This window comes from Rana temporaria, chromosome 7 (assembly GCF_905171775.1).
Source record: "Rana temporaria chromosome 7, aRanTem1.1, whole genome shotgun sequence".
In the NCBI taxonomy this organism is placed as follows: domain Eukaryota; kingdom Metazoa; phylum Chordata; class Amphibia; order Anura; family Ranidae; genus Rana; species Rana temporaria.
This window is the reverse complement of record NC_053495.1, coordinates 162,067,455-162,089,478: the sequence shown is the minus strand read 5'-3', so window position 1 is coordinate 162,089,478 and position 22,024 is coordinate 162,067,455. Positions and strand designations below refer to the sequence as shown.

Here is a 22,024-nt window from a genome sequence, read left to right as displayed (position 1 = left end):
CCATGTCCCCGGCGGTCACATGGTGTGTGGCTCAGTGTGATGAGTTCTGTTCTCTTCCTGATCTGAACTCCGAGGACGGGATGGGGGGCGGGCACTGCAGTCATGTAATGGGGGGGACTTCTTCATGTTAGTCAGACCCCTTTCACACTGAGGCGCATTTCAGGCGCTTTTGTGCTAAAAATATCACCTGAAAAATGCTTCCTATTCATTTCAATGATTACTTCACACTGGGGAAGGAGAAAAAAGTCCTGCAAGCAGCATCCTTATACAGCGCACCCAAAACACCCTGCCCATTGAAATGAATGGGCAGCGCAACACGGGCGCTTTTAACCACTTCAATACCGGGCTTTAAAACCCACCTCCATACCGGACCTATTCTGGCACTTCTCTCCTACATGTACAAATCATCATTCTTTTGCTAGAAAAATACCCAGAACCCCCAAATATTATATATGTTTTTTTAGCAGACACCCTAGGGAATAAAATGGCGGTCATTGCAACTTTTTATCTTGCACGGTATTTGCGCAATCATTTTACAAACGCCTTTTTTTTGTAAAAAAAAATGGTTTCATGAATTAAAAAATAACAAAACAGTAAAGTTAGCCCAATTTTTTTGTAAAATATGAAAGATGAGTAAATAGATACCTAACATGTCACGCTTTAAAATTGCGCACACTCATGGAATGGCGCCAAACTTCGTTACTTAAAAATCTCCATAGGCGATGCTTTAAAAATTTTACAGGTTACCAGTTTAGAATTACAGAGGAGGTCTAGTGCTAGAATTGTTGCACACGCTCTAACGCACGCGGCGACACGTCACATGTGTGGTTTGAACGACGTTTACATACGTGGGCGGGACTTGCGTGTGCGTTCGCTTCTGAGCGCGAGCTACCGGGGACAGGGGCGTTTTATTTTTTATTTATTTATTTATTTATTTATTATTTTACGTATTTTTTTTGCTTGTTACACTTTTTTTTACTTTTTTTTTTTTCGATCGCTTTTATTCCTATTACAAGGAATGTAAACATCCCTTGTAATAGGAATAGTGTGTGACAGGTCCTCTTTAAGGAGAGATGCGGGGTCAATAAGACACAAATTCACAGATCTCATTCTTACTAGCCGCAATTGCGCTTTGTTTACTTACGGGGACCCGGGCGTGACGTCATCACATCGCGCCCGGGCATCCGACGGTCATAGGGATGACTGGTGACCATCTGGTCACCAGTCATCTCTATGCCTCCCATCTGGCGCACGGCGATCATCTCTCCGGGCCCCCGGTGGCACAGGAGAGCCCGGAGAAGCACCGGATGGCGGCGGAAGGGGGGGATGTCCCCTCCCGCCGCCTATAAGAACGATCAAGCGGCGGAACCGCCGATATGATCATTCTTATGGTGCGCAGGATCTCCGCCAGGAACAAAATGATATCTGAATGATGCCTCTAGATGCAGGCATTATTCAGATATCACCGCACAAAGTACAGGACGTCATATGACGTCCACCCGGATTAAGAGATCCCCTTTTAGGACGTCATATGATGGCGTGCGGTTTTGAAGTGGTAATTATTTTTTCGGCCACTATTGTGGGTTAAAAGTGCCCCACTCGTGTCTGAAAAGCACTGCTATAACGTCGGTAAAGCGCAGCTAGAACTAGCGCCACTTTACTGTTAACGTCCACACCGCCCCAGTGTGCCCTAAGCCTTTTCACACTGGGGCTTTAACTGCTAGCGGCCGAAGAAGGGGTAAAAAGCGCCCGTGTTGTGCTTCCAAGGCGCTTTCGAAGCGCTGCCCATTTTTTTTAATGGTCAGGGTGTTTCGGGAGCGGTGCACCTCAAAAACGCCCCTCACATGACCTTAGAAAAAAGCACGCCGCAAAAACGCCCGGCGTTTTTTGGGCAGTTTTTGAGCGCCTCCGTGTGAAAGGGGTCTTATACTTTGCTGGGAAAGTTTACTGAGCCAATCCGATGTCCCATACAGAGACAGTGTGTGTGCCAGGTGACAGTCTGGGGGGGGGGGGGCTCCTGTATACTAACTAAAGGGGGGAGTTAAATAAAGGAAAATACATTTTTTTAACCACTTGACCGGAAGATTTTTTTAACCACTTGACCGGAAGATTTACCCCCCTTTCTGACCAGACAATTTTTTGCGATACGGCACTGCGCTACTTTAACTGACAATTGCGCGGTCTTGCGACAATGTACACAAAAAAATCTGTCATTTTTTTCCACATAAATAGAGCTTTGTTTTGGTGGTATTTGATCACCTCTGCGGTTTTTATTTGTTTGGCTATAAACAAGAAAACACTGACAATTTTGAAAAAATATATATTTTTTCGTTTCTGCTGTAAAATATACCCAATAATTATTATAAATCAAATTTCTCCAACAATTTAGGCAAATATGTATTCTGCTACATATTTGTGAATAAAAAACAATCCCAATACGTGTACCGTATTTATCGGCGTATACCGCGCACTTTTTTGCCCTGAAAATCAGGGCAAAATCGTGGGTGCGCGATATACGCCGATACCCGCTTTCCCGCGCCGAGTTTGAATACTGCGCCGGCATATACCGAGCGCAGTACACTCGTGTATAGTCGGGCAGTCTCGGCTCCTCCCGCGCTCACGTCCTGGACGTACAGGACGTGAGCGCGACAGTAGCCGAGCCTGCCCGAGTGTACTGCGCTCGGTATATGCAGGCGCAGTATTCAAACTCGGCGCGGGAAACTAGCAGGGAGGACGCCGCAGAAGGACGCCGGACCCGACGAAGAGGACACCCGAAGCCGCAGACAGACGCCGGACCCGATATGGACGCCGCGCAAGACACCAAAACTGTAAGTACAAAAATCTTTTTTCCACAGGAATTTCGGGGCAACTTTAGGGGTGCGCGCTATACGCGGGAGCGCGCTATACCCCAATAAATACGGTATATTGATTGGTTTGCTCAAAAGTTTATAGGGGGGTTATTTACTAAAGGTTATTTACTAAAGTGCAAAGTGCCCTTGAAACTGCACTGAAAGTAGATCCGAGGGGGACATGCAAGGAAAATAAAAAACAGCATTTGAGCTTGCACATGATTGGACGATAAAATCAGCAGAGCTTCCCCTCATTTCAGATCTACCCCTCAGATTTACAGCGACTGCACTTCCAAGTGCACTTTCAGTTAAATTTCAAACACATGTAGTGCAAAGTGGAGTTGCCTTTCGTAAATAACCCCCATTGTGTCTATTGACTTTTTTTGGGAACCAGTGACACTAATACAGTGATCAGTGCTAACAATATGCACTGTCGCTGTACTAATGAGACTGGCTGGGAAGGGGTTAACATCAGGGCCTTAACAGAGTTAACTGTGTGCCTAGGTTGTGCATCCTCACTGTGGGGGAGGTGCGTAGACTATGGGAAGACAGAGATCCGTGTTCCTGCTTAGCAGAAACACAGGATCAATGTATGTCGGAAGCCTGTCAATCAAATAGGAACGCCCAGTCCCGAAGACCATACCGGGAGAAGATCTATCTCTAAAACGGTAAGTACTGCTTCGATTTTTAAAAAAAACACCCGATTCCCCTAGACAAAATGAGCCCCAATCTGATTTTAAAAATTTGTTTTTCGGGTGAACTCCCGCTTTAACCCCTACACCAGATTCATGCTATACCTTTGAATGAACAACATCCAACCTGCAGTGACGTTTGATTTTGCTCCCATTTGCACAGAATGAATGTACATGAAGTTTCACAGGATGACTAGCTCTGCAAATATTTTATAAATTCCAAAGACTTTGTTCCAAAATATTACTCACATTCCTATTATCATTCTCACGTACTTGCAGATCGCCATAGACAATACTCAGATCCGTTGCAGCACCTCTGAAAATAGTTCTTGTGTATGAAGACCCAAAATCCCTGTGTAAGTGCAGAATGTGATTGTGAGGCTGAATTCACACCTTAGCGCAGAGTTTTGTACCGCGATTTGCCGCGACAAAACGCGTCGTTTTTTAACCTTGTTTTCGCTGGAGGGGTGATTTACACATTGTCGGCTATGCCGAACGCCAAAGCCGCCTGAAAAAAAGGGTCAGGGACTTGTTTTGAGCTTCAGGCGTACGGCATTTCGGCGTTGGGCGTGGAGATGTGAACCATCTCCATAGAGAACAATGTTAAATCACCCCTCCAGCGTATTTTAGGCTGCAATAGCGTCGGGTTTCAGGCGTTAAAACGCCTAGGTGTGAATGGAGCCTGAAGATATTGGGGTAGATTCACAAAGACTTACGACGGGCGTATCAGTAGATACGCCGTCGTAAGTCCGAATCCCCGCCGTCGCAACTTTAAGCGTATGCTCAAACTGAGATACGCTTAAATGTTGCTAATATACGACTGGCGTAAGTCTCCTACGCCGTCGTATCTTACCTGCATATTTATGGTGGCCGCTAGGGGCGTGTACGCTGATTTACGCCTAGAATATGTAAATCAGCTAGATACGCCTATTCACGAACGTACGCCCGGCCGTCACAGTAAAGATATGCCGTTTACGTAAGGGGTTCTCAGGCGTAAAGATAAACCACCAAAAACATGGCGCAGCCAATGTTAAGTATGAACGTCGGAACCGCGTCAAATTTTTCAAATTTTACGTCGTTTGCGTAACTCGTCCGTGAATGGGGTTGGCCGTAATTTACGCTCACGTCGAAAGCATGGCGATTTGCCGACGTCATTTGGAGCATGCGCACTGGGATACGTCCACGCATGCGCCGTTCGTTAAAAACGGCAAATACGTGGGGTCACTAGTATTTTACATAGAACACGCCCCCAACCAGCCTATTTTGAATTAGGCGGGCTTACGCCGGCCCAGTTACACTGCGCCGCCGTAAGTTACAGCGCAAGTTTTTTGTGAATACAGGACCTGCGGCTCAAACTTACGGCGGCGTAGTGTATCTGAGATACGCTACACGGGCCGAAATCTACGTAAATCTAGCCCTCTATTGGCAGGTTATTTTCCCCCCACAGTGTGTACTATACATAGGAGTATGTCATTCCTTTCTAGACCCCATTCATAGTGTAGAATTACATTTCCTTTTTAATTAGACCCCCAGGCTGGGAAGGTAAAAATAACAGGACTTCCTCTCATCACAGTAATGAATACCTCACATTTACATCTGAATTGCAGTGCTTTGGTGGATAAGCTAAAAGATAATTATATGGTGTATTCATGTTTAACAGCCAATTATCCACACCAGCAATCATCACTGCCTAATATTTAGAGGGGAAGAAGATTGTCTGTGATCTGATCACATCATATTTTCTAATTATGTTTACCAATGAAGGAAACAAAATACATTCACAGGACAAACATGGAAGCACTTGTATCATGTTTTCACAATTTATTTAGATAAACAATTTGATCGAATTATTCTCTGCAGTAAAACCTTGGTTTGAGAGTAACTTGGTTTGAGAGCGTTTTGCAAGACAAGCAAAATGTTTTAATACATTTTGCCTTGATATACAAGCAATGGCCCAGATTCAATAAGATTTGCGCGATGTTTGCGTGGGAGCAGGGCAACGATTTTGCCCTGCGCCCACGCAAATATTTTGCGCTGCCCTCGATTCACGGAGCAGTAGCTCCGTGACTTGCGAGGGCGCGCCGGCAAATTTGCCCGGCGTAAGCGCGCGCAAGTTAAATGATCCCGCCAGGGGCGGGAATCATTTAAATTAGGCGCGCTCCCGCGCCGAGCGTACAGCGCATGCTCCGTCGGGAAACTTTCCCAACGTGCATTGCGGCAAATGACGTCGCAAGGACGTCATTTGCTTCAAAGTGAACGTGAATGGCGTCCAGCGCCATTCACGAAGCACTTAGGAAAACGACGTAACATTTGAACGTTGCGACGCGGGAGCGGCGGTATACTTTAGCACAGGCTGCCCCTGCTATTAGAAAGGGCAGCCTTGCGCTAAAGTAGCCGTACAGAAACTCCGTACCTGGCTTGCGCGGGGCCCGCGTAAGATTGTGAATCAGTGGTAGTATGCAATTTGCATACTACACGCTGATACACAATGGGAGCGCCCCCTAGCGGCCCCCGCAAGAATGCAGCCTAAAATCTGCGAGGCATAAGAGCCTTATGCCGCGCAGATTTTAGGCTGCAGCCGGTGTAACGAGGTTCCTGAATCAGGAGCACTCGTTACACTGGAGCAAGAAAGCAATTGCGCCGTGTAACTCATGTTTACACGGGCGCAATTGCTTCTTGAATCTGGGCCAATGTCTGGATATAAGAGTAGCGTCATGTCACAACTGAGTATAAAAAAAAAAGAGAGGAGCCTCTAATGCCTTGTACACATGATCGGAATTTCCGATAAATAAAGTCAGACGGAATTTTTTTCATCGGATATTCCGACCGTGTGTGGGCCCCATCTGACTTTTTTTCCGTTGGAGTTTAGAAATAGAACATGTTTTAGTTTTAGTTTTAGGAAATTCCGATCGTCTGTGTGGAATTCCGACGGAGAAAAAAACATGCATGCTCCGAATCAATTCGACGCATGCTCGGAAACATTGAACTTCATTTTCTCGGCTCGTCGTAGTGTTTTGCATCACCGCGTTTTGGACGGTCGGAATTTGGTCTGACAGTGTGTATGCAAGACAGTTTGAACGGAATTCCGATGGAATATTCCATGGGATTTTATCCCATCGGAAATTCCGATCGCGTGTGTACAGGGCATTAGTGTAGTAATAGGGGGCCAGATTCACAGTCGAGATACGACGGAGTATCTCAGATACTCCGTCGTATCTCAGATACTCCGTCGTATCTCAGATACTCCGTCGTATCTCTCAGAGTATCTATGCGACTGATTCATAGAATCAGTTACGCATAGATATCCATAAGATCCGACAGGTGTAATTGTTTTACACTGTCGGATCTTAGGATGCAATACCGCGGCCGCCCCTGGGGGGAGTTCGCGTCGCAAACCAGCGCCGGGTATACAAATTAGCAGTTACGGTGATCCACAACGGTTTTTCGCGTTCGCTACGTCGCCGCTACTCTAGTTTCCCGTCGCTTTTTTAGTCGTCGTTTGACCTGCCCTAACTTTACACAGAAATCGTATTGCTGTATAAAGTATGGCCGTCGTTCCCGCGTCGAAATGTAAAAATTAACGTCGTTTGCGTAAGCCGTCCGGGAATACGGAATTACGCTACGCGCGTCACCGTTCGGAAAAATTACGTCACTGCGCGCAAAGCACGGCGGGAATTCCGAAACGGAGCATGCGCAGTAGGTCCGGCGCGGGAGCGCGCCTAATTTAAATGGCACACGTCCATTTAAATTACGCGGGCTTACACCGGAGGCCGCCGGCGTAGTTTTCATCGCAAGTGCTTTGTGAATCAGGCACTTGCGATGAAAACTTGCGGCGGTGTAACGTATCTACGATACGTTACGCCGCCGCTAGTCTACGTGAATCTGGCCCATGGTTACATTTAATGAAGGTACAACATTTAGCAACTTACTGCTACACTTAGGCCGCATACACACAGTCGGTCCAAACCGATGAAAGCGGACTAAAGGACCTTTGTGTGGGCCCCATCGGTCAGTTATCCTTCGGTCAAAAATTTTAGAACTTGCTTTAAAATTGAACTGATGGACGCCTAACCGATAGGTCAAAACCAATGGTTAGTACGTAAAAGCATCGGTTAAAAACCCGCGCATGCTCAGAATCAAGTCGACGTATGCTTGGAAGCATTGAACTTCATTTTTTTCAGCACGTCGTATGTTTTACGTCACCGCGTTCTGACACGATCGTTTTTTTAACCGATGGTGTGTAGGCACATCAGACCACCAGTTAGCTTCATCGGTTGACCGATGAAACGGTCCTTCAGTCTGTTTTCATCGGTTATGACCGATCGTGTGTATGCGGCCTTAGAGGTGCCTCTCTTCTGTTTTATACCCTGTAAAAAAAAAAAATTACTAGGGGCTCTTTCACACAGGCATTGAAAATAGGTTGTTGGGTCATGGTTCACCAGTGTGACTTGTCATGCGACTTGACATTTCAAAGTCGCATTAAAAAGTAGACCATATTTGTGGCAATGGAACCGTTCAAATTGCTGTGACTCCAGTCATAACGACTTTGAAAAAGGTTCCTGCACTATTTCTGTTCAAATTGCTGTGACTCAAGTCATAGCGTCTTTGAAAAAGGTTCCTGCGCGATTTATGTACGATTTTAGTGTGACTTGCATTGGCATCTGTTAACCACTTGCCGAGCAGACTTTTTTGGGCACTTTTTGTTTACAGGTTTAAATCAGTATTTTTTGCTAGAAAATTACTTATAACCCCCCCAAACATTATAATTTTTCTTTAGCAGAGACCCTAGGGAATGAAATGGCGATCGTTGCAATTTTTTATGTCACACAGTAATTGCGTGGTGGTTTTGCAAATGCAATTAAAAAAAAATACACTTGAAGTAACAAAAATCAACGTGTAATGTAAAAGATGATGTTACGCAGAGTAAATAGATTCCTAACATGTCACACTTTAAAATTGCGCACACTCGTAGAATGGCGACAAACCACAGTACTTAAAACTCTCCATAGGTGATGCTTTAAATGCCTTTACAGGTTACGGGCCAGATTCACAAAGAGTTACGCCGGCGTATCAGTAGATAACTAAGCCCGTCGCATGTTTAAGTGTATGCTCAAACTGAGATACGCTTAAACCTACCTAAGATACGACGGCCTGCGCCGTCGTATCTTAGGGTGCAATATTTCCGCTGGCCGCTAGGTGGCGCTTCCATTGAGTTTAGCGTAGAATATGCAAATTAGTAGATACGCCGATTCACGAACGTACGCTTGCCCGTTGCAGTAAAGATACGCCGTTTCTGTAAGAGTTATGCCGGCGTAAAGATAAAGCTGCCCCCTAGGTGGCGTATCCTATGTTAAGTATGGCCGTCGTTCCCGCGTTGAAATTTTGAAATTTTACGTTGTTTGCGTAAGTCGTCCATGAATGGGGCTGGACATAATTTACGTTCACGTCGAAAGCAATGACGTCATTTGGAGCAATGCACACTGGGATTTTTTATGGACGGAGCATGCGCAGTTCGTTCGGCGCGGAGACATGCTTCATTTAAATGATACACGCCCCCTACCCGCCGAATTTGAATTCCGCCGCGTGATTTGTGGCGATACCTGACATGTGTGGTTTGAATACTGTTCACATTTGTGTGCACGATATACGTATGCTTTCGCTTCTGTGCGCAAGCAGGAGGGATGTGGGCGTTTTAAATTTTTTATTATTTATTTTACCATTTATTTTACACTGTCCGTTTATTTTATTTTTTTATTTTTTTATCACTTTTATTCCTATTACAAGGATTGTAAACATCCCTTGTAATATAAACAAGGATGAAAGGTCCTCTTTATGGAGGGATCAAAAGGATCCCAACTCTTTTTACCTTTTTTTTTCCCCAGCCTGGACTTGAACAGTCATGATGTCGCTCGGGTCCTGCAAGGCCATAGAGTCGGTCAAAGAGTGTTAACTCTTTGATTGCCTATGGGAGCAGATGGCCACACTGTCGGATAATTTCTCTGGAAAACAGGCGGCAACGGTAAGCTCGAGAAGCACTGGCGAGCGGCAGGAGGGGACTTCGGAATCCAGGTTCAGTTTGTTTATGAGCCGCTGAACCGGATTCATAAGAAAGCTGCCCGTTTGTTAAAAAAAAAAAAACGGTACCAGGTTTTTGGCTGATATCTTCAGCCATAATCCTGGTAAACCACTTTCAAACCGCAAAGTATATATATATATATATATATATATATATATATATATATATATATATATATATATATATATATATATATATATATAATGTATTGCATAGCTTTCAACTGTCCCTGATTTGGAACAAAGTCCCTCTTTCCCTCTCATTTGTCCCTCATTTTGGTGTGATCTACAGTGGAACCTTGGATTACGAGCATAATCTGTTCCAGGAGAATGCTCATAATCCAAAGCACTCGCCTATCAAAGCGAGTTTCCCCATAGTCAATGGAAACTAAAATAATTAGTTCCGCATTGACTTCAATGGCATGCAATACCGCATGTGGCCAGAGGTGGGGGATGGAAACACCCGGAAAGGCCAGAGGACAGCTCGGCTGAACACGGAAAACCTCAGAAAGGCTCGGGAACTGAGTATTTCCAAGGTTTTCTGAGCATTTCCAGGCGGCTCCGCTCAGCTCCGGCGCCCCCCTCCCCCTCACAATGCTAAATCTTTCATCCAAAATCTAAATTGCTGCACTTATAAATGTCAAAAGCCATAATAAAGGAATAATCGTGGTAACATTTTTTTGATTTTTTTTTTATAATTCTCCTTTAACAACTTAACGCGGGATTCCAACCGCAATTTTTTTTTTTTTTAAGTCAGCAGCTACTAACACTGTAGCTGCTGACTTTTAATAAGCACACTTAGGCTAGGTTCACATCACGATTTTTACATCCGATAATCGGACCGTTAAATCGGATGGAATCGTATATGACAAAATCGTATGTAATTGTATGTCAAAAAAAAAATCGGATCCTGATTTTAAATAATGTCTGGCAATGGCCATAAAAGAAGATTCTTGAAGTTTCTAGCTCGTTCCAGTGTCTAGTGCGCATGCGTAATAAAAAATCGGGTACGATTTATCGGATAAAAACGCACAGTCATCCGATTTATTACGATTTAGATTGACCACAATATAAAAAAAATCGGACACGATTTTAATACGATTTCAAATCAGGACCAAAAATCGTGGTCAAACACGATTTTTGATGCGATTTTCAATCGTATCAAATCTGATGCGGATCAAGTCGGATGCACTTGGGGACCTACATTAATGAATGGAAGTGAATGGATACGTTTTGCCATACAGATTTGTACGATTTCAAACCTAAGAATCGTGAGAACAAGTAGGATGATAAAATCGTGGTGTGAATGCACCCTTACCTGTCCTAGGTTCCCGCGATGATGGGCGATCGCTCGGTCATGACGCCTCGATCCTGACTAAGGGAAACAGGCAGTGAAGCCTTACGTCTTCACTGCCCGTTTCCTACTGCGCATGCGTGACTCGCGCGGTGCTTTGTGAATGTGCGGCTGCCTCCTGGGATACACACAGTTCCCAGAAGGCAGCGCGCCCCATTTACCAGAAGACACCGCGACAGAGGACGAAGAAGAGGACCGCGGTGGAGGAAGAGGAAGAAGAGCTACTTCCGCAAAGCAACAGCCCTTTCTGCTGAGTATAAATTTTATTTTTTTCCAATTTTTTTTTCAGATTTTTGGTAAAAAAAAAATTAATCAGGGGGGAACTCCACTTTAAGGATCGCCTGCCGCAGTTGTATATTCGCACATTATTCCATTGTCTTACATGGAATGGAACAACCATTTTAAAGGTAAAAAACCTTCTGGGGCAGATTCTCGTACATTTGCATGTGAGATACGCTACGCCGCTGTAATTTACTTTTCTAATCTTTGAATCCAGAAAGAATTTGCGCCGTAAGTTACGGCGGCGTAGTGTATCTCTCGCGGCGTAACGGCGCATAATTCAAATCGGCGAGTAGGGGGCGTGTTTCATTTAAATGAAGCGCGTCCCCGCGCCGAACGAACTGCGCATGCTCCATCCCTAAATTTCCCGCCGTGCATTGCGCTAAATGACGTCGCAAGGACGTCATTGTTTTGACGTGGACGTAAATTACGTCCAGCCCCATTCACGGACGACTTACGCAAAAAAAATAATATTTTCAAGTTCGACTCGGGAACGACGGCCATACTTAACATTGTGTACGCCACCAAATAGCAGCTTTAACTATACGCCGAAAAAAGACAAACGGAAACGACGTAAAAGAATGCGACGGCCGGTCATACGTTCGTGGATCGTCGGAAATAGCTAATTTGCATACTCGACGCGGATTACGACGGGAACGCCACCCAGCGGACGTCGAAGAATTGCATCTACGATTTGAAGGCGTACGAAGACGTACGCCTATCGGATCTAACCCAGATGCCGTTGTATCTTGTTTTGAGCATTGGCATTTTTTCCCCAAAAATTGCATTTGAAAACTTGCTGCAGAAATAGCATGTGACATAAAAACATTGCATTGACATTTTATTTTCTCTTGGGTCTCTTCCAAAAATGATAAAATATATAATGTTTGGGGGTTCTGAGTAAATTTCTAGCAAAGAAAATTATGATTTTTCCATGTAGGAGAGAAATGTCAGAATTGGCCTGGTAGGGAATAGGTTAAAGCGGTTGTAAACCACTGGACCACTGAAAGATAAAGGCATAATATGCTAGTATATATTGCATACTAGCACATTATGTAAAACGTACCTTAAAGCGGAGGTCAACACAAAAAGTGAACCTCCGCTTTTCGGAACCCTTCCCCGCTCCGGTGTCACATTTGGCACCTTTCAAGGGGGATGGGGGTGCAGATACCTGTATAATACAGGTATTTGCACCACTTTCGGGAATAGACTCCTGTGGGAGTCACGCCCCTTCCTTTCCCCCCCGCTGTCTTCTAGGAAACACACAGGTCCCAGGAGACTTCGGGGACCAGTGAGGATGTGCCGCGCGACTCGCACATGTGCAGTAGGGCACCGGGCAGTGAAGCCGCAACGCTTTACTTCCTGATATCAGCTGCAGTATTTGTAGCTGCTGGCTTTTAATATATTTTTTTAGGTGGACCTCCGCTTTAAAGGATAATTTCACCTTTACAGAAAAATCTGTAAAGTGAACTTACACAGGGACACCCCCCCCCCAGTCCTGCTGACCTGGAGCGCAGTGATCACCTGCCAAAAGACATTGGGTCGTTGCCTCACCAGTCCGAGGCTTAGAAATCCCCCGCAACTTAATCTCCAAAATGTACCTCGTCAGGAGGTACATTTAGGAGCATTCCAATTGGTCAGCACCGACCAATCAGAACCCGCGTATCCTGTCCGGTTACCGCAGGAGAAGAGGAGAGAAAGCTGTGGGGATTTCAAATCCAGTGGCGATGCTAGCTATCAGTGTGGGGGATCGCCGGACTCCAGGTAAGCGAGACTGGGGGAGATGGGGAGGGGTCCTGTGTAAGTTCTCCATTTTCTGTAAAAGTGAACTCACACGTTAAAAACAAAGCACTCCCCCGTCTTGCTTCTGGGTTCGCGGACTCGAGACGCGATAACAACACTCCTGCACATGCACGCAGGAGCCGCTAATTTACAGCACAGGGCTTGGAAGGAACGGCAGATGTAGTGTAAATATCTCCTATACCGTACACCAGGGGTGGCAAACACAAGGCCCGCCAGACCTTGCCATGTGGCACGATCGTGACCGATCCGCGGAGCACACCGCTGCCTCGCCCTTAGGAAAGGCCGCGGCTTCGGCCTAGCTCCGGAGCGGTCGGCCATCTTGGTACATCCGACTCCTATGATGGACGTCCCAGAGATCCAATCCCGGGACTGCGGGATGTGTGACGTCCATCATAGGCGCCGCAGACTCCAGAAGGCAGCAATTACAAGCCTCCTCCACAGCATGCACTGTAAAGATCCCGGCTCGGGCGGCTCTCCTCTACTCCTCTCCCCTCCTTTCTGGCTGGCTGGCTGCCGTGACACATGTCAGGTAGGTCCATGTTACATGTATGTAAGGTAGGTGAAGTCATTGTGTATGTCAGGTACGTCCATGAATGTCAGGTAGGTCCATGTATGTCAGGTAGGTGAGGTCAGTGTATGTCAGGTAGGTGAAGTCATTGTGTATGTCAGGTAAGTCCATGTATGTCAGGTAGCCCATCCCATCCTATCCCACCCCACCATACCCCATCCCATCTCATTCCATCCTACCCCACCCCCATCCCATCCTACCCCATCCTATCCCACTCCACCCCCACCCCATCCTACGGCACCCCCCCCACCCCCATCCCATCCTACCCCATCCCATCCTATCCCACTCCACCCCCACCCCATCCTACGGCACCCCCCCCCCCACCCCCATCCCATCCTACCCCACTCCACCCCATCTCATTCTACCCTTCCCCATCCCAGGGTGGATGGGAGGATGGAAGGAGAGTGGAGGGTGCAGAGGTCAGATATTGCACACGGTCCATAGCATACTCCTGTATCCTGCATTTCGTACGCAGCAAACTCCTGAACCCTGCGCTCCATAAAACCAGTAATAAACAAATGCAGTGACAATTATTTATGATAATAGTGGACACGTAGTCTTACAGATACAACCGGCCCTTTGAGGGCAACCATACTGCTAATGCGGCCCCTGATGAATTTGAGTTTGTCACCCCTGCCGTACACATTACTATAGGCTTATCTATAGGTAAAAGTTATAGAGCAGGCGTCTCAAACTGGCGGCCCTCCAGCTGTTGCAAAACTACAAGTCCAATGAGGCATTGCAAGAATGACAGTTACCAGCATGACTCCCACAGGCAGAGGCATGATGGGACTTATAGTTTTACAACAGCTGGAGGGCCACCAGTTTGAGACCCTTGTTATAGAGGAAAGTTTACTTCTTGTTGTGTCTGAGCTGGGACAGGAAGTGAAGAAAAATCCCCTAATGGGTCACAGCTAACAAAAATGTTGAAGAAAGGGGATGTAATCTTTTACAAATCTATCCAAATTATCAAAGGGAAAAGTTTTGGTTTCAGATGTAAACATAGTAGAAATAAAGCAGCTGCTGGGATGTGTCTGTGTAGTTATGGAAACACTTTTTATGATCAAAGCTCCTTTATGTAGAACTATAGAGAGAAACTGTCGCACACATCGTCATACATTATAAACACACCCTGCCTGTGTCCCCCTGACACACATGTATTGGGGTCATGAGAGGGTTAAACATGTTTTTTTTCCAGAGTCGTGTGTAGTTTATAGTTTGAATAAACCACGCCCGCTTTTCGATGTAGCCACTCCCCAATGCCTGCCTGGTGGGCGTATCTGTGTCCCTACATGTCATTCATATCACACCTCCTTCGCTGGCTCCTCCCACTGTTGTTGGCGGGGGCGCGCACGGCGCGTCACTTCGACACTGTTCCTCAGACATAGGCCCCGCCCACCCCGGAGAGGCAGCGAGTTGGTGGGGCGGGGGCGCGCACGGCGCTGTGCCGGCGTCTGAATGAGAGAGGAGAGAGAGAGAGAGAGAGAGAACGAAGCGACGGCGGGGAGCGGCGAGCATCACTCGGCTGAGCTGAGGAGGAGAGGTGAGTGCGGAGGGCAGTGTCCGGGGTTATCAGAGGATGTGCAGTGCCCGGGCCTCTCCCTCCACATTGTACCCCACTGACACCGAGCTCTGCATTGTGTGCACAGCCTGACACACTGCGGGCCATCGCCACCACACACACACACCGGGGACCGGTCTCCATACTGACACCCTATACACCCCACAAGTCCTAATATACCCCCCACCAGGAGGACTACAACTCCCAGCATTCTCCCCTTCTACAGAGAACTACAACTCCCAGCATCCCTCCCCCTCTACAGAGATCTACAACTCCCAGCATCCCTCCCCCCCTCTACAGAGAACTACAACTCCCAGCATCCCTCCCCCCCTCTACAGAGAACTACAACTCCCAGCATCCCTCCCCCCCTCTACAGAGAACTACAACTCCCAGCATCCCTCCCCCCCTCTACAGAGAACTACAACTCCCAGCATCCCCCCCCCTCTCCAGAGAACTACAACTCCCAGCATCCCTCCCCCCCTCTACAGAGAACTACAACTCCCAGCATCCCTCCCCCTCTACAGAGAACTGCAACTCCCAGCATCCCTCCCCCCCTCTACAGAGAACTACAACTCCCAGCATCCCTCCCCTCTACAGAGAACTACAACTCCCAGCATCCTCCCCCTCTACAGAGAACTACAACTCCCAGCATCCCTCCCCCTCTACAGAGAACTGCAACTCCCAGCATCCCTCCCCTCTACAGAGAACTACAACTCCCAGCATCCTCCCCCTCTACAGAGAACTACAACTCCCAGCATCCTCCCCCTCTACAGAGAACTACAACTCCCAGCATCCCTCCCCCTCTACAGAGAACTACAACTCCCAGCATCCCCCCCCCTCTACAGAGAACTAGAACTCCCAGCATCCCTCCCCCTCTACAGAGAACTAGAACTCCCAGCATCCCTCCCCCTCTACAGAGAACTGCAACTCCCAGCATCCCTCCCCTCTACAGAGAACTACAACTCCCAGCATCCTCCCCCTCTACAGAGAACTACAACTCCCAGCATCCCTCCCCCTCTACAGAGAACTAGAACTCCCAGCATCCCTCCCCCTCTACAGAGAACTAGAACTCCCAGCATCCCTCCCCCTCTACAGAGAACTAGAACTCCCAGCATCCCTCCCCCTCTACAGAGAACTAGAACTCCCAGCATCCCTCCCCCTCTACAGAGAACTAGAACTCCCAGCATCCCTCCCCCTCTACAGAGAACTAGAACTCCCAGCATCCCTCCCCCTCTACAGAGAACTAGAACTCCCAGCATCCCTCCCCCTCTACAGAGAACTAGAACTCCCAGCATCCCTCCCCCTCTACAGAGAACTAGAACTCCCAGCATCCCTCCCCCTCTACAGAGAACTAGAACTCCCAGCATCCCTCCCCCTCTACAGAGAACTAGAACTCCCAGCATCCCTCCCCCTCTACAGAGAAATAGAACCCCCAGCATCCCTCCCCCTCTACAGAGAACTAGAACTCCCAGCATCCCTCCCCCTCTACAGAGAACTAGAACTCCCAGCATCCCTCCCCCTCTACAGAGAACTAGAACTCCCAGCATCCCTCCCCCTCTACAGAGAACTAGAACTCCCAGCATCCCTCCCCCTCTACAGAGAACTAGAACTCCCAGCATCCCTCCCCCCTCTACAGAGAACTAGAACTCCCAGCATCCCTCCCCCCTCTACAGAGAACTAGAACTCCCAGCATCCCTCCCCCCTCTACAGAGAACTACAAGTCCCAGCATCCCTCCCCCCTCTACAGAGAACTACAAGTCCCAGCATCCCTCCCCCCTCTACAGAGAACTACAAGTCCCAGCATCCCTCCCCCCTCTACAGAGAACTACAAGTCCCAGCGTCCCTCCCCCCTCCATTATAGAGTACTACAAGTCCCAGCATTCCCCCTCCTCCATTATAGAGTACTACAAGTCCCAGCGTTCCCCCTCCTCCAGTATAGAGTACTACAAGTCCCAGCGTTCCCCCCTCCTCCAGTATAGAGTACTACAAGTCCCAGCGTTCCCCCCTCCTCCAGTATAGAGTACTACAAGTCCCAGCGTTCCCCCCTCCTCCAGTATAGAGTACTACAAGTCCCAGCGTTCCCCCCTCCTCCAGTATAGAGTACTGCAAGTCCCAGCGTTCCCCCTCCTCCAGTATAGAGTACTACAAGTCCCAGCGTTCCCCCTCCTCCAGTATAGAGTACTGCAAGTCCCAGCGTTCCCCCTCCTCCAGTATAGAGTACTGCAAGTCCCAGCGTTCCCCCTCCTCCAGTATAGAGTACTGCAAGTCCCAGCATTCCCCCTCCTCCAGTATAGAGTACTACGAGTCCCAGCGTTCCCCCCTCCTCCAGTATAGAGTACTGCAAGTCCCAGCTTTTCTTGCATTGTCCTTCCTCTGCAGATTCCAGTAACCCCAGCCCACTGCACCCACCCTGGGGACTGCATGTCCCAGCACAGTCCCACTATGTCCTGGTAGTCTCTGCAGTTGTGGAGGAACTACAAGTCCCAGCTCTCCCTGTCACCATCCCTGCAGAGGGAAGCTCTGGGTTTTAGTTTTCCTTTTGTCACTTCAGCTTCGAAATAAGCTGTGACCGGAAGGCATGCTGGGACTTGTAGTGTCTCCCATGATATTGTAGATCTACCCATCCCCCCTCAGTCTGTCCCCAGACACCCCCCCCCTTATTCTCACATTGCTGTCCCTTTACTTCAGACTGAGTGTGTGTTGGGGGAGCACAGCTGGGACTTGTAGTTCTGCAATATCTCTAGCTATGATTGTTCTGTAAAATCTGTGTGTTTTCAATCAGAATGTGAAGCAATGCAGGACGGCAGAGATCCATTGTGGGACGGCTTGTGTCTCCGGCAATTCATCTGGTCACAAATCAGATTGAATTATTAGTAGAATTAGATTTCCCTGTGTATTATGGGATGGCGCGTTCTGTCGCAGAGAAAACATTTTATTGCTTCAATGATTAGCATGTTTTACTTCTTATAAAACGATCGTCCTTACAACTTCAAAAAGTTGCCAAGAGATTCCTGGTGTGAAGAGGGCTGAGAGGAAACTTTCAGCACCACCCAAGTGGAGCGACGAGATAGAGATCAGCCAGTGACAGGTCACCATACAAAACTTTGCTGGAACTCAAATTAATACGGGGTCATGTTTGGTGTGTGGCTTTGTACAGCCTGGAGTCATCAGAGGAGGTTTCCAGTGGCATGTACAGACCACTAAAACTGGCCCCAAATGTGTACAGGGGTCCATTCACATTGTTGTGTTGTAATGCATGGTTCCAACACAAGTGTCATGGCCCCCGATCATAAAAATAGAGCCGGCTCCCATATATTTATTCCATTGCAGTGTTTTGAAAAGTGCGACTGGGGAAGGGAAATGCATCAAATTGCATATGTTTTACTTTTGCTGCATTAGCAACAGGTATTAAAACTTACCTGGGGGAGATTTGCTAAAAAATGGTGCACCCAGGATCTGGTGCAGCTGTGCATACTAACTAATCTGCTTCTAACTTCAGCTTGTTCAGTTAGGCCTGGTTCACCCCCTTTTTTTTTTTTTTTTTTTTTTTTTTAGTGCGTCTTCAGTTTTGCATGAACACACTACAGTCCATTTAGCATGGTTTCCTATGGGTCACATTCACATCTATGCATTTTATGGAAAGGACCAGATACTTTTTTCTGGTTTTTGGTTCCATAGACTTCAGTGGATCAAAAATGTGTATAGGAAAAGGCAACCAGCATGAGTGTGAACCAGGCCTTAAAGGGTAAATTTTACTTTTTAGGAAAAAAAAAATTCTATTTTTTTTTTTTTTTTGGAGCCTGTAAGTAGCGGTTTACACAGGGGTAACTTGTCAGGCGACTTAGCCGCCTGAGAAGTCACGCTCCGTTCTGTATTGTGGAACTGTTCTAATAGGAGCGACTTAGAAAAGGGTTCCTGTACTACTTTGGGATTGACTTATATACAGAAGTCATTTTGCAAGCTGCTGCTGAAGTCGTGTGCAGATCGCCATGCATAGTCGTGCTGTAATACGAGTTGCCCCTGTGCGAACCGGCACTAAAGCATTAGGCCCCTTTCACACTGGGGCGGGAGCCACGGTGGTAGTATAGCGCCGCTAAAAATAGCGACGCTATACCGTCGGATTTGTCGCGGGGTTCGGCCGCTAGCGGTACGGTATTAACCCCCGCTAGCGGCCGATAAACGGTTAATACCGCCCGCAACGCGCCTCTTCAGAGGCGCATTGTGGGCGGTATTGGCATGGTTTCCCATTGTTTTATATGGGAAGGAGCGGTATACACGAGAGATCAAAACCCATCTCTTTTGAGGTCAAAGGAGAAATGGTCAACAAGCGCCCAGAGGCGATTCAGTTCACATGTGCAGCGCTATATACGTTTTTCACTCACTCATACACGCCGCTCCTCTCACCGCTCCAAAGATGCTGCTGGCAGGAGATTTTTTTTCTCTCCCGCCAGCACATGCATGCAGTGTTTTTTAGGCTGTATAGCAGCGCTATTTTTAGCGCTGTACCGCCTGAAAAACTTCTCAGTGTGAAAGGGGTCTTACACCAGCGATCAGCAGATCTCTGGTGCCATGCAGGTCTCCAGTAGATCTGCCAGTGTATCTGTGTGCCCGTACATCCCATACGGGCAAACAGATACAATCTGACAGGAAGAGAGAATGAACTACAATGGCGCTCCACAGCCCTGTGGTAGTTCAATAAAAGCTACAAGCTGACAGCCACGGACTTTGTAGTTTTCCCGGTCACGGGACACTGTGAATGTGTGGTGCCACCGGAGCCCCACTCGCCACGTTTTTTTTTTCAAATTGTGACAGCTGGAGAGATAGATTGAAGCTGTCAAATCGGGGGATCAGGGAGGTGCAGGGGCCGGTCCATTCCTAATATGGGTATAACATGTTACGAAAGGGGAACCTAACCTTTTACCCATGGGTACTCAACCTGTGGCCCTTCAGCTGTTGCAGAACTAAAATTCCCATCATGCCTCGGCCTTTGGGAGTCATGCTTGTAACTGTTAGCCTTGCAATGCCTCATGGGACTTGTAGTTCTGCCACAGATTAAGCACCCATGCTTTAAAGGAGGTTGAGCACCTATGCTTTGAAGGCAGAAGTTTTTTTATCCTAATACATCTTAATATGCATTAAGATAAAAAAAACCTTGTGTGCAGCAGCCCCCCTAACACTTACCTGAGCCCCATCTCCTTCCAGTGATGTGCACAAGTCCCAAGACACAGCAGTGGCGCCATTAGCACCTGCTGCTGTCAATCAGTCGGTTAGCCAATGAGGAGGGGGTGGGGCTGAACCTTGGCTCCGTGTCTTAATGGACACATAGAGCTGCGTCTCGGGTGCCCCCACAGCAAGCGGCTTGCTGTAGGGGCACTCAGCAGTGCCAGCGGGGAACCTGAGAAAAGGAGGATGCAGGGTGCTCTGTGCAAAACCAACTGCACAGAGCAGGTAAGTATAACATGTTTGTTTTTCTTTTAAAGAGGGAAGAAAAAGGAGACTTTACAATCATTTTAAGCTTTGCTAATAAACCCTAGAAGCTGGTTAGTTACCGTGCACAGCTGCACCATATCCTGTGTGCACCAGTTTTAGTAAATCTCCCCCACTGAATGGCTGTTATCCCTATCCACTCCAAAATCCTAAATTTCTAAAATACATTGAAATCGCTCATCAATGCACAAAGGAAACGCATGTTGACACATGACAACGCCTGTGCCTAATGATTCAAATCACACCTCTATACACACATGTAGATCTAAGGCCCCAAGCAATGACTTGTATTATGCTGCAGTTTTAAAAGTTGTGCTTCCTACTAAGGCACACGGGACATTCAAATAACATTATAAAAAGCCAATAGCTTCGCAGTAAGTTCCTCAATGTTTTACAATAGCGTTTTTCTACATCAGCGGTTTATGTATTTTTTCAGTGGATCAAAAACATTAACCGCTGGTGTGCGGTGTTTTAACGCTTATCAGCGTTTTTTGATGTTAAAGCGTTTTTGCAGCTGAAAAACTCCTCTTGGAACCCGCTAGTTCTTTATTTTTTTTATTTTTAGCCAAAAAACGCCCCAGCCAACAGTTGATAACATCCTATGTGTAAATGGACCCAGGGTAACATGATGGGGAGTTTAATGACTGAAGCCAAAAACAGCAGCTGTAAAAACGTCCAGTGTGCACGAGGCCTGAATGTTTTGCACCCCTCTTGCTTATCAATGCTATGCTCCTAGTTTTGTATTCATGAATTTTAATATGCACTTATTTCTGTTATGTTTGTATTTATTTTATAATTTAAAAATATCCTCATGGCTCCCCCCCCCCTCTCTAGAAGGGTCATCTAGTTTGCCCGGTGTCCCCCTGACGGGACCTGTTGGTGTGTTTTGTGGTTTTGTCATGTGAGCTGAGAATGCGAGTTGTCGGAAAATAGCTAGTTATGTCACTTATCTTGGTGCTGACCCCTCCCCCTCCCCAATTTTTTTTTTCCTATCACTCAGCGACTGTTTATCTGGCATATTTGTTTTGCTTACTCTTTTGAGTTGTTGCTGTGTTGGCGTTTATTTAAGCTGTGTATAGGAGGATCTGATAGCCGTGGGTTGCCAATGTGGCGATCAGGTTAGCTGGTCCGGTGTAGTCACAGGGGACGCCGTTTCCAGTAGTGAACACCTGTTCCCATGTGCTTAGTTGTAGTGACAGGTCACCATTTGTCATGAAAATTCCTGTCGGAGGGCCTGCTGTCCTGGCAGACGAGGCTGTCTGTTTTCTTTGAAGGGATACTATGGGCACAGATGGTCTTGGGTCATTTGGGACCCTTAGATTAATGTTGGTAAATAGTCACTGGTTTTTAGACGGC

At 47.2% G+C, this 22,024-nt stretch overlaps 1 protein-coding gene across 1 annotated transcript in view; it reads left to right on the top strand.

Annotated features, from left to right (window-relative positions):
* Positions 1-15,040: 15,040 nt before the first annotated feature.
* RALGPS2 (Ral GEF with PH domain and SH3 binding motif 2) overlaps positions 15,041-22,024 on the top strand; it is a 281,112-nt gene continuing 274,128 nt past the window's right edge. Inside the window, exon 1 of the mRNA XM_040360339.1 lies at positions 15,041-15,163. The gene's annotated coding sequence lies outside the window, so the exon portion shown is untranslated. The remainder of the gene's footprint in view (positions 15,164-22,024) is intronic.